This window comes from Heteronotia binoei, chromosome 15, assembly GCF_032191835.1.
Source record: "Heteronotia binoei isolate CCM8104 ecotype False Entrance Well chromosome 15, APGP_CSIRO_Hbin_v1, whole genome shotgun sequence".
Taxonomy (NCBI): Eukaryota; Metazoa; Chordata; class Lepidosauria; order Squamata; family Gekkonidae; genus Heteronotia; species Heteronotia binoei.
This window is the reverse complement of record NC_083237.1, coordinates 46,597,260-46,610,392: the sequence shown is the minus strand read 5'-3', so window position 1 is coordinate 46,610,392 and position 13,133 is coordinate 46,597,260. Positions and strand designations below refer to the sequence as shown.

The following is a 13,133-nucleotide window of genomic DNA, read 5'->3' as shown; positions in this document are numbered from 1 at the left end:
CATTCTGATTCCACAGACGTCGCCAGAATCTCTTTAGCTCATGTAGATTCAAAAGTTCGTTAGCTTTCAGCATAAAAGCTCCCATTCGCTTTCTAATCAACTGCATTAATGAACCAAGATCCTGTTTCAGAGAAGTAATATTCCATAATATATCTTTTTTATAAGACATTTTGCTTGACAGTGCCATTTTTCTCTCTCAGTAAACTCAGTCTCTTAATCCAAATTGAAAAGTAGCTATTAGATCGTCATTCCAAATCAGCTCCAGCTGAGATTTCAAATGTTATCATTTCAATTACAGTTGGACAACAGGGACAAATCTCACTAAAATATATCTCTTTTATGTTCAGACCATATTGCAGCCAAATAATAGTCTCTTTAATGTACGTCCAATTATAATCCGGGTTGATTTAAGTATTTGTATTCAGTCCAATTCAAGTTATTACCAATACTTAAAATTGCTCTTTGACTTTTCAAGGCCTCATTCGCAGGGAAAGTAGGCGTATAGTCGACCTACGCGTATAGGCATATAGGCGGGATTTTGGGGCTATATACTTAGGTAGATAGGTAACATAATTATTTTTCAATTTGGTTTGCATCTAATAGATAAAGATCTATTTTTTATGCCTACTGTAATGATGATATTGTTGAACCAATAAGTGAATTTGTATTTTTAATATGGCTAAATTAAGCAGCTAAAATTAAGATTTAAAAATTTTCCTGGGAAGAAGGATTCCTGAGTTCTGGTTTTCCTTGTGGGTAAATAAATATAGAATTATTAATAAGAACTGACATGTATCCTTAAAAGGCCAAAGGAAAGCCTAAGGATGGAAGGGTGTTGTTAAAATGTTAGATATACAGTTAATTTGGATCAATGGTAAAGAGGGCAGACAACACATTTATTCTTATATGGCAGATTTATTTTTAGTATGTTTGTTTGGAGAAATTGCTCATACTGATATAAGAGTTGGATTAATTGTTAAAAAGGCAGACAGCAAAATTATTTTGTAATCTGGCAGATTTGTTTTCAATATGCTCCTCTGGAGAAATTGCTTATACTGAGATAGACAAATTATTACATTGTATTTTTTAATTTGTTACAGATAAAGATATGATTTCTATGTGCTTATTTTAATAAGGATATTGTGAAGCTAACAAATTAGTCTGTGCTCTTAACATGGTTAAGTTAAATCAGCCAATCTTGTGTCGAGATGGCTTTGAATTTTTTATGCTTATTTGTGTTGAAGAATTGTTTAGACTTATATTGCTAGTAATAGTTTAGTAAAAAAAATTATAATGAAAGACAAGGATGGTAAAATATATGGAGAATTTCATATTTGCAGGTAGAACGAATTGGGCATTTTATTTGGAGGTAGAATTAAAATTGATATATTTGTACTTTTCTTTGTTTCTGTTTTTCCCACTCTGTACATGCCCTTTCCCCCCCTTTTATGTATCTTTGCTCTTGCTTCTTCTTTTTGTAGTTAAAATCAATAAAAATTATAAAACAAAAAGAATCTTTGTTGTGTCTCTCAGTCTCTTCCTTGCCTTAATGACTTCAGCTGGGATATCTGGAAATAAAAAAACTATTGTGTCTTCAAGGCACAGTCCTTGTTTTTCCCTGGCAATATTAAAAAGTTTATTCTTCATATGCAGTTGTTTAAATTCAACAACAATATCCAGGGAAACGTTGTCAGGAGCCTTTTTGGAAATGTTTAATCGGAAGGCAGAGGTAACAATCTCTTGGGGAGACTCTGCTTCTCCTTCTGTGAGAAGAAACTGACTCAGCCATCTATTTAAAGCTGTAGTAAGGTTTTCTGTCTTCCCAAAATTTACAAATATTCCACGAAGCTTGGCCTTTCTTTCTCTCAGTTTTAACTCCTGAAGTATGATCTTGTTTTTGGCCCAAGACTCAAAATCTTTAAAGTCTTTCAAATCCTCTGATGTCTTTTTTGCCATCTGATATGCAGCTTCAGCTTTCTTTTCAATTGTTTTCAATGCTGTAGTGAGTTCATTCAATTTCTTATTAATTGGTTTGACTGACTGTTTGAGAAGTCCAAGTTTCCTTGTTAATTCTCCAACCTCTGCCCTAAGAGACCTTATATCATTCTTAATTTCATTCTTTATCTCCGTTAGGGCGTGCAGTATCTCAGTCTGTTTGCTTTGGGGAGGGTTACTTCCTCTCGCAGCCATTTCCTCAAACATAGAAGTCTCCAAGTCAGAATGATCAGATTCTTCTAAGTCAGTTTTACCCTTTCTAGGTCTATAGGGAGGGTTTTTAGTACCTTTTATTGCGCTGGTCCTTCCCATACTTAACGATGTTCTTTCCATACTTGGCTGTGTTATCTGGGAATAGTAGTTAATCTTCCACAGGGATAGCAGGAGCATAGGAGGGATGCAACCGACCAGAAGCTCAGTCGCCACGCCCCCCCCCCCTCCGCTCAGCTTCTTCTCTTATGTGGAGCTGTGGCTCAGTGGTAGAGCATCGGCTTCACACACAGAAGGTCCCAGGTTCAATCCCTGGCATCTCCAGTTAAAGAATTTGGTAGCAAGTGATGTGAAAAATCTCTACTGAAGGAGGAGGAGAAGGAAATTGGATTTATACACTGCCCTTTACTCAGAGTTTTCAGAGTGACTTACAATCTCCTTTCCCTTCCCCTCCCCACAACAAGCATCCTGTGAGGTAGATAGAGCTGAGAGGGCTCTGAGAGAACTGCTCTTGAGAGAACAGCTCTGACAGAACCATGACTGACCCAAGGTCACCCAGCTGGCTGAATGTGGAAGAGTGAGGAATCAACCCTGATTCTCCAGAGTTTTCTGCTCTTGAGAGCCAGTTGGATGTAGTGGTTAAGTGTGCAGACTCTTATCTGGGAGAACCAGGTTTTAGTCCCCACTTTTCCACTTGCAGCTGCTGGAATGGCCTTGGGTCATCAATAGCTCTTTCAGGAGTTGTCCTTGAAAGGGAGCTGCTGTGAGAGCTCTCTCAGCCCCACCCACCTCACAGGGTGTCTGTTGTGGGGTAGGGGAAAGGTAAAGGAGATTGTGACCACTCTGAGATTCAGAGTATAGGGTGGGATATAAATCCACTATCTTCTTCTTCACCACTACACCAAACTGGGTCTCTCTGGAGAGCCATTGCTTGCCATAGCAAACAATACTGATCTTTATAGACTACTAACAGCCTAACTCAGTCTCAGGCAACTTCATGGGCATTTGTTCAGTTCAGATGCATCTCTGCAGTGGTAGCATTTGGCATGCTGGCTGTCTAGAACAGCTGCACTGCTCACAATTCACTGGCTTGCTCAACTCCCTTGTGCCCCCAAGGACTTCTTAGGAAAGTCAGGTATCTTTTAAAGCCAGCTACACTTTGAACGCATGTGCTGCTTTTGTTCAAAGGCTGCCATCGTGTTGACACGTGCTCAAAATTGGCTAGACTGAACCACGGTTCCCAGGAAGCAGTACAAGAACACATGAAGTATTTGTAATCCAATTTCGAACACTCAGTTAATCCAAACATACTCAGCTCCATGACTCAGGCAGGCAAATGAGAAAAGCCCAAATGAGCAAAGACTAGAGAAATAGGCCATACACATTCTCACTCCCATAAAGGTGCCTTCGCTCAAGCAAGATTAAGAAACTAAGTACCTCTTTTGTGAGTTATTTTTTCCCCCATCTCATGTTTTCTCCTGCCTTACCTCCAAGGATCTTATAGTAATAGGCACAGTTTCCCTTTTTCTATTTTACCCTCACAACAACCATGTGAAGTAGGTCTGTAAATCTGAAGAGAACCAGTTTGGTGTAGTGGTTAAGTGCACGGACTCTAATCCGAGACAACCGGGTTTGATTCTCCACTCCTCCACATGCAGCCAGCTAGGTGACCTTGGGCCAGTCACAAGTTCTCACAGAGCTGCTCTGCTCAACAGCAGTTCTCTCAGAGCTCTCTCAGCCCTACCTACTTCACGGGTGTCTATTGTGAGGAAGGGAAGGAAAAGGAGATTGCAAGAGGCCCTGAGACTCTTGAGTGAAGGGTGGGGTATAAATCCAATCTCTTCTCCTTTTCCTTCTTGGAGAAAACAAATGGCCCAAGATCTCCTGTTTAACTTCATAGCACTGTGGGGATCAGGGCTGGCTCTGCCACAAGGCAAACTAGGTGATTGCCTAGGGCGGTAGCCTTCCGGGGGTGCCATAATGGGCAAAAACCCCATGTGACCTGGTGACATTATCAGTGCCAGGAGTGGCACGAGAAGTTACCCTAGCCTACGGTGCCTAGGGTGTCTAGGGCTGGTCCTGATCAGACTGACCTCTCATTCTGTTGGGGGTAAAAATTTCCCCTTATGGTTGCAAGAGCTTCTTCTCATAAAAGACACCTGAAGAGTAGCTGTTTGCATATTGCCTTTTACTCCAGAACATTCTGCATCTCACTGTGTAAACAGGAAAGTCTGAGGAAGGCATTTAGCAGCTAATGCGTACCAGGCCCCATCACTTAGCGCAAGTCGCAAATGTCACACTGTCATCTCAACCTTGAGCTTGGAACAGCTTTTAAAATGGGTCAGGTGTGTCTCCCCAGCTTCCCGGTCTGCTTGGATGGGATGGTTCCTGAGACGTGCCCCTGACATAAGCAAAAGGCAGTTTCCATCCCATTTGCTAGGAAAGCAATTTTCCAAAGGTCACAAGATGGATCTGCGATGGAATAGAAATTTTTTCCAGGCTGAGACTCAAATAAGAAAGAGTACAAGATAGAACTGAGACAGTGGTGAGGGAGTATTCTAAAGCCGAAGGCAGCACCAGACAGACAGACAGCCTGTTCATGATGCCAGGTGAAATAGTCAATTTCTGTATGATTCTCCTGTTACCATTTAGCATACGCATGTTCCTATTGAGCCTGTTAACAAACAGGGCCTTTTTTGAGCAGGAACGCACAGGAACACAGTTCTGTCTGACTTGGTGTCATGGGGTGTGGCCTCATATGCAAATGAGTTTCTGCTGGGCTTTTTCTATAAAAAAAACCCTGTGTGAAACAACCATGATTTCAGGGGGTGTGGCCTAATATGCAGATGAGTTCTTGCTGGACTTTTTCTACCAAAAAAGCCCTGTTAACAAAAAATAGGAACTCTTGAAAGATCTCCTTGTTACTTTCCTTTAGCCACACAGCAGCTAAGATTTTCAGGGCTTTCAAAGGGGCAAAATGACAGGGCTAACTTAAAGCATGGTCATATGATGAAGAAATTTCAACCTTTCTGCTTCTAAAGGCCAAAATACATGTTGTGATTGTGACCATTGTGGAGGTGAGCCCTATCTGCTAGAGTCGCCATCTCCAGTTTAGGATATACCTGGAGATTTGAGGGGTGACGCCGAGGACGGAGGGGATGGACATCAATGCAGTCCAATGCCATAGAGTCAGCCTTCCGAAGCAGCCATTTTCTCCAGATCTATAATACCAGGAGATCGGCTATAATACCAGGAGATACCTCCCAGAATTTATCTATCTGCCCCTTCCTCTGGCTTCATGAGTCCATCTCTGGTACATCTGCCAAGCTCCCACTGGGGGTGGGGGATCCCCCAGTTTGGGGGGCCCCAACCCACTGGCACAGAGCAGGCTGCTGGGAGGATCCCCACCCTCAAAAAGCTGCATAGTCACACAATGTGCCCAGCATGACAACGTCCCCCAGAAGTCACATCGCTGTGCAGGGCCCATCGTGCCAGGGATGCTCTAGCATTCTGTGGTACCACAAAATTTTAACCCAAATCCTAGAGCATCTTCTGCCACAGCTGAGGTAGATACAGCTGCTGCTAATGAACAAGGCAAATTAATCAGATTTGCCCACCTTGCCCCTTTATGGATCGGGGTGGAAGGAGACAGAATTGCGGGAAGGTTAATCTCTTTCATCCCTGTGGATTCTGCCAAAGGGGTGATATTGGCAGTGCAGAATCCACAGGGATGAAACAGACTAATCCCAGGACACGCATAAACCAAAGAAGGGGCAAGCAGCCCTCACCCTCATGGCCATTTCTGATAACAAAAAAAGGCATGTGAGAGAAGCCTAAAGCCCCTTTCTTCCCCTTCAGGCCTCTGGAGCCAAATGAAGCAACAGAATGCCTTGAAGGGGACTTGTCACAATCCTATGTGTAACTACAAGTCTGGTTGGGCACCTATAAAATGAATCATGTCACAACTAACATGCATTTTAGCTCTAACATGACTAGAAATCAAGGCTTGAGTCCGCAGGGGTTTTTCCTTGGGTGGAAGAATTTCTGCCCATGGATCATGACTTTGTCATCTCTTCCTTCCTTCCCACTGCACCACAAGATGCCCCCCACACACACACACACAAATGCTTTTGCTGCAGGGGGGAGAAATCAGCAAAGGGTATCCTTAACCTTTTTCACTAATTCTTCCCTTTGCTCGGCCTCGGTGGTTTGTTTTCCCCAGGCCAGTTCCCAGACCAGAAAAAGAAACCTTTAGCGGTGAATGAAACAGTAGGAGGGGTGATATTGGCACAGTGCAGAATCTGCAGGGATGAAAGAGATTAACCTTCCCTGAGACTCTGTCTCCTTCCACCCTGATCCACAAAGGCACAGCAAGGCAGACAAATGTGATTAATTTGCCTTGTTCATTAGCAGCAGCTGTTCCGCCATTGTCATCTGGAACCCTATCTTCCTTCTATTTGGTGCCCTCCTCAGCCCTCCGGAGTGCAAACAATGAACCAATCGTTTCTTCACCTCCCAAACGACAGCACACATTCTAGAGAATTCCTTTTATAAAATGTACTGTTTGCTTTTTGAAAAAAAAACAACCTTTCAGCGTTTCATTTCCAAAAGATGATTCATGGGGCTTTCTGTTGTGGTTCCGTTTACGATGGCGTGACAGGAATGCAGAGACCCCCCTCTTCCAATGCTAGCACACTCTGGCTTTCCCCACCATGACAACAGGTCGGGCCTGGTGTAGTTCCAGAAGGGAATATCTGCCCCATGTGCTGGCTACTGAGGGTTACCCCCTTCCAGGCAAGGCCCAAAGCTCTCTTAGAGTTATACTTGAACCCTGAAGAAAACAGCAGCTCTGGATGGCAGACTCTAGAGCAGGGATGGCCAAACTGTGGCTCGGGAGTCAGGTCACAGGTACTGAGAACAACTAGTGAGGGACCAACAGTCCTTCTTGATCACCTTTCTTCCAGAAGCCACAAAATCCACACTGTAGTCATTCTCCCACCACTCAAGCCACCTGGCAGTCATGAGAAACAAATTTACCACCTCTTCAACCCCTACAGAACAGCTATTGGCTGTGGATATGCCAAAAGGGAAATGAGTTCTAGAGTTGACAGCAAAACTGACCAGTGGGGGAAACTTACTTCTGACAACTAACTGAGGATTTGCCAGACTTACAAGTTGACAAAGCATCTATCATTTGATGGGATTTTTAATTTGGTTACCCACCCACCGTGCCCTCAGGTTAATATGGTGTTTGTTATTTTTTATTTCATTTACCTTTCTCCCCAGTGGGGACCCAAAACAGCTTCCATCATTGTCCTGTCCTCACAATAACCTTGTGAGGTAGGTTAGGCTGAGCATGTGACTGGCACAAGGTCTCCCAGCCAGCTTCTATGGTAGAGTGGGGATTCAAACCTGGGTCTCCCAGGTCCTATTCTGACAAACTACAATGGTGTCATGTTAGAGGTTATGCCCAATAACATGAAGACTTATTACACTAAAAGGTAAAGGTAATACCCTGTGCAAGCACTAATCATTTCCGACTCTGGGGTGATGTTGCTTTCACAACATTTTCATGGCAAACTTTTTACGGGGTGGTTTGCCATTGCCTTCCCCAGTCATTTACACTTTACCCCCAGAAAACTGGGTACTCATTTCACTGATCTCAGAAGGATGGAAGGCTGAGTCAACCAAGAGCCAGCTACCTGAACCCAACTTCCGCTGGAGCCGGGATCGAACTCGAGTTGTGAGCAGAGCTTGGACTGCAGTACTGCAGCTTTACCACTCTGCACCATGGGGCTCTTTTATTACACTAGGTCTCATTAAAATGCCAGAAATGGTAAAGGAGATGGTTTGTGCAGAACTCCACCAACCCACAAGAGATCAGTTCATGGATGTCCCTGGTCTCCAAGGAATACCATTTTAGGGACCATTTGAGGCTTCAGTAGAAAGGGCAAGGTGAGGAAATCCTGTTCCCCAATGAAGATCTATGGTGGGATCTAAGTCACGAAGCATCAGATTGAATATAAGGCAACATTTTGTTTCTTAAATCTCGTCAGGTCTCAAATAATTTCAAATTAAAAACCAAGTAAGCAAGGGATAAAGTCATACAAGAGCAAAATGCAGGTCTCTAATCTAATCTATAAATTAACCATTATTAAATTTAATGTTCCCTGCTTGGTAATGATATCAAGAGTCATCCTTCTTGGCTGCTTATTTCACATTCTCCTTTCAACTGGTGCTTGTAATGTTGAAGAAATAAGAAGCGTTGAAGTTTTGAGTTTCTTCTCGACTCCTCCTTGATAAAAACTTCTTTGAAACAGAGGATTACTGAGACTGGCATCTCTGTAGGAGGAAGCATGAGAAGTTCCTTACTCACGAGAAGAGTGGATATGTGAGCACTATAAGCACTTTCTACTACAAGCACTTTCTGCCTTTCAGGTTTGGCGTTTGGACTGCATAAATCTCTATGGACTTTGGGACCTTATCTACCTAAAAAAAATTATTTATGAATTGTTGTATTGAAATCTTGATCATAAATAGTCTGGAGCTTTAATATACAAGAGATTTATAATTCCGTGTAGGTGCTATTCTTGGTCAGACTTGGACTGGGAAGATCCTTTGGATAATTACAGTTACAGTTCAGTTTGTTATTACAGTCATTGACCAGAACATTTTAGTCATCTAGAACAACCTTATAAAAAGTTCCACAAAGAGCCTGCATGTTAAAATTTGATGACTTGAGGGTTATAACAATAAAAAAAAAATTTAAAAGATTATTATTTAACCCTTTAAACCATTTTAAAAAATCACTTTAAAAATTGTTAAAAGATTTACAGTTTGGCCTATTAGGCTCGTTTTTTGAGTTCTTTATAAACCTGGGAACAGAACCTAGCCACCTGTCTTGTTGTTTGGTGGTTCCTATCTGACAGAAGATAATCTAATTTGAGTGTATTTGATCTGCCAGGGAACCTTTCCAACAGCAAGCTAATAATTTCCCTTCGGCTCGCCATATAAAAAGAGGTCAGTCATGTCAAGGATGCTTCTTGCCACAAGAAAATCCATTTTGAATTCGCCTGATGTAACCATGATGATTTGCTTTGTTGTTTTATTTTGAGGGCTTGATGACTTGGCAATCTACTGCGTCATGTCTGTAACGATGCACATAACCTTTCAACCTAGGAATGTGGTACAAGTCGCTACCAGGGTCAAACCTAGAGACTTTCGCTTCTGAGAATAACCTGCTTCAACTAGAACTGATAATAAAGGGGGGGGATGCTTTCATTGGTTGCGGTGGGGAGGCATTCAATTTGAATTCAAGCTTGTAACAGTTTGCATACAAGATTATATATGATTGTCTGGGCCTGGAGCCTCTGCTTCACCAAGGCATAGTCTTGGAACTGTAACATCTTCATTTAATGAATAAACCTTATTTGATTACATCATAGAGGTGATCACTGATGGGGATTGTGCAGCACTTGACAAGTCGGTTAGGCAACAATACAATACTGTGACTCCATCTGTGATTCTCCTTTCTGGTTGCTTATCCTCCAGGTAACACTTGGAGTTCTCTCAGAGATACAACTGATCTCCAGACTGCAGAGATCCCAAGTTCCCCTGGAGAAAATGGCAACTTTGGGGGATGGACTCAGTAGCATCACATCTCTCCAGAGTTCCCTGCCTCCCCTAGACTCTGCTCTTCCTAGGCTCCTAGTGTTCCCCCTAAGCTGAGTTATTATGAGCTAGCTCAGATTTTTAGCCTCCAGCTCACACATTTTTGTCTTAGCTCAGGAAGGATGACCCCAGAGCACCATAATTTATGCAGTAGCTCACAACATTAATGCCAGCAGCTCACAACTTTAATACCAGTAGCTCACAAAGTAGAATTTTTGCTCACAAGACTCTGCAGCTTAGAGAGAACATTGGCTCCAACCCCAAATCTCCCAAAATTCCCAGCTCTTCTGATTAAGGCTTTTATTTATTTTGTTAAAATATTTATATTCTGTTTTTACTTTCGTAGTTTATGGTGGATGACAATTCATAGCAGATAAATTTTTTAAAAAATAATTAAGCCCCCCGCCCCCCCGAAAATGTTGAACTCATGAAACCGACTTATCCTGAATCAGCCCCTTGGTCCATCAAGGTCAGTATTGTCTACTTAGACTGGCAGCAGCTCTCCAAGGTCTCAGGCAGAGGTCCTTTCCAATCACTGGCTGCCTGGTCCTTCTTACTGGAGATGCCAGGGATTGAACCTGACACTGCCATTTTGCTGACACTCTGCCATTGAGGCATAGCCTGTCCTCTAGATTTAACATTTGCTGCTCAGATTCCTTTTAAAACTCTAGCAAACAAAACAGCCTTGCAATGCCTTCTAAAGATCTCCAAGAACAGTGCCTTCTTCAACTCCTCAAGGAGCCTGGTCTCTAAAGCAGAAGCAACCAAAATTGGGACCATTGCCTATCACGGCAGACTATCCCCAGGAAGGACAGGTAACCACCTATCTATTTATTGGTTCAGAGTCTATGCTGCTTCTTTGGAGTCCTGCTGGAGGCAGCTTGCAAATAAAAATATTACCATGAAATCATCATACATGATCAACATTATAAACCAAATAAACCCTTTAAAAAAAAAAAAGCTTAAAAAAACTATTGAACTCTTTTAAAAATCCATTTTAAAAGACCTCAAACCATTCAATAACCAGAAAGATCAACTCCCTCTGTTAAAAACAGGGGAGGGAGCAATGTTTTGGCCTAGCACCTAAAAGACAATATGGTGGATGCCAGATGAACCTCAAGGGAGAGGGCATCCCAAAGGTGAGACAACTGATCCTCCCAGAATTTATGTTTTTCCAACTAAGTCAGCATGGTGTAGTGGTTAAGAGTTGCAGGCTCTAATCTGGAGAACGGGGGTTGATTCTCCACTCCTACACATGCAGCCAGCTGGATGACCTTGGGCCAGTCACAGTTCTGTCAGAGCTGCCCTGTCAAGACCAGTTCTCTCAGAGATCTCTCAGCCCCTCTTACCTCATAAGGTGTCTGTTTGGGGAAGGCAATTTTAAGCTGCCCTGAGACTCCTCAAGGTAGAGAAAAGCAGGGTATGAAACCCCACTCTTCTTCTAATTTTAAAAAAAATGTTTATTTGTAATTGCCTCTTTTCTCCTAAACTTCCTCTTCAAATTATGTTATATTGAAATTGTTCTTTGCATTAGCTCAAAACTTCTTATGCACACTCAGTATAAGCTGCACAATAGTGTGTGTGTGTGTGTGTGTGTGTGAGAGAGAGAGAGAGAGAGAGAGGGAGAGAGAGAGAGAGAGAATGAATGAATGAATGAATGAATGAATGAATGAATGAATGAATGAATGAATATGCATGTGGAGAGAAAGGCCTTTCCCAGAAGGGTTCTACATCAGACGTATAGCACAACCTAAACATAAGATCAATTCTTTTTCCAGCTCTTCACTTTCCACTGGTCATCAAGGTGATTTTCAGCTCTGAAACAACAAGCCTCTTATGCCACTGTTTCATCGGACCAGACTTCAGCTATGACAATGAAGCAAAGGCGCCACCTTTTGAAGCAGAAATCCGTTACCTCAGAGAGATGGAACAGGACCGCCAAAGTTGTTGCCACATTGTCTGAGACCAGCAAGGTAATTGACAAGGCCTCCATGACATGACACATTGTTCTAGCAACAGAGGTGGTCCATCGTGATATGCCCACTATGTCTGAGTAATATCCTAGCCCAAACCAACCCAAATTAGAAGAACAATTTTTGAAATTGTTCCTACCAACCTTTTGGGTAGCTGTTGTCCCTGGAGAAAAGTTGGTGGGGCTGGTGAGCATCTCCTATATCAGTATAAACACTAAGCTGGCAGACTTTTTTTGGCTTCATCCATCTGATTCAGGGAAGATGTTTCAGGAGTCCTGCATAGCTCCAGGACAGAGCTATCACCATCAGTTCCATTTGCTGGGACACAAAAGAAAAGGCTTGGAAGACTCTGCTAACTTCTTATAGGAGATGGGATCCATAGCAGAAGCTGTTCAGCATGCACAGAACTTATCCAGAGAATCCAACCATCATCTCTTACTCATTATCAGGGCATATTTATTTGTTTGTTTGGTGAAAAAGAATGCACAGGAATGCAGTTCTGGCTGGCTTGGTGTCATGGGGTGTGGTCTAATGTGCAAATGTACAAAAAGCCCTGTGCAAACCAATGATGTCATCAGGGGTATGGCCTAATGTGCAAATGAATTCCTGATTGGCTTTTTCTACAAAAAAAAAAGCCCTGCTCAGTATCATAATTACAAAACAACATACAGAGTATGACAGTCTGTCAACCCTGTACCACAAGGACACAACTGATGATGAAGGGACTTGCTTGTAACAAAGCCTAAAGGGTTGCTGACTGCAAGCTGTTACAACATAGTAATGTAAACCATAGAGTTGCCAGCTCTGGGTTAGAAAATGCCTGGGGAGGGCAGGGTTTGGGGAGCGGAAGGACTTCAGTGGGATATAATGCTATAGAATCCACCTTTCCAAGTGGCCATTTTCTCCAGCTGAACTGATCTCTGTTGCCTTGAGTTCAGTTGTGATCCCAGGAGATCTCCAGCCACCACCTAGAGGTTGGCAACCCTAATAAACCATTGTCTACATTTTGGTTCACTTAAGATTTTGAAATAATTCATTAATAACTGAATAATAATTTGAAGTAATTTTCATATTGCCTAAGTCCTGGAGAGTTTAAATCCAAAATTAAAGGTCAGCAAGGTCTACATGTCACAATCCTTTGTTGGACTAAAGCCCAGGCCTTCCCCACATTTAAGACAAGATAAATAAACTGACCTTATCAAGTTCTTGGATTATAATTTTCTTCCGCTTATAAAACACAAATTAGGCATTCACAATTGGTAATCGTTAACAGCTGTTTAGCAA

At 42.4% G+C, this 13,133-nt stretch overlaps 1 non-coding gene across 1 annotated transcript; it reads left to right on the top strand.

Annotated features, from left to right (window-relative positions):
* The first annotated feature begins 2,457 nt into the window (after positions 1-2,457).
* TRNAV-CAC (transfer RNA valine (anticodon CAC)) lies at positions 2,458-2,529 on the top strand. The gene has a single exon. It is a non-coding gene; the product is annotated as a tRNA-Val (tRNA).
* Positions 2,530-13,133: the final 10,604 nt, after the last annotated feature.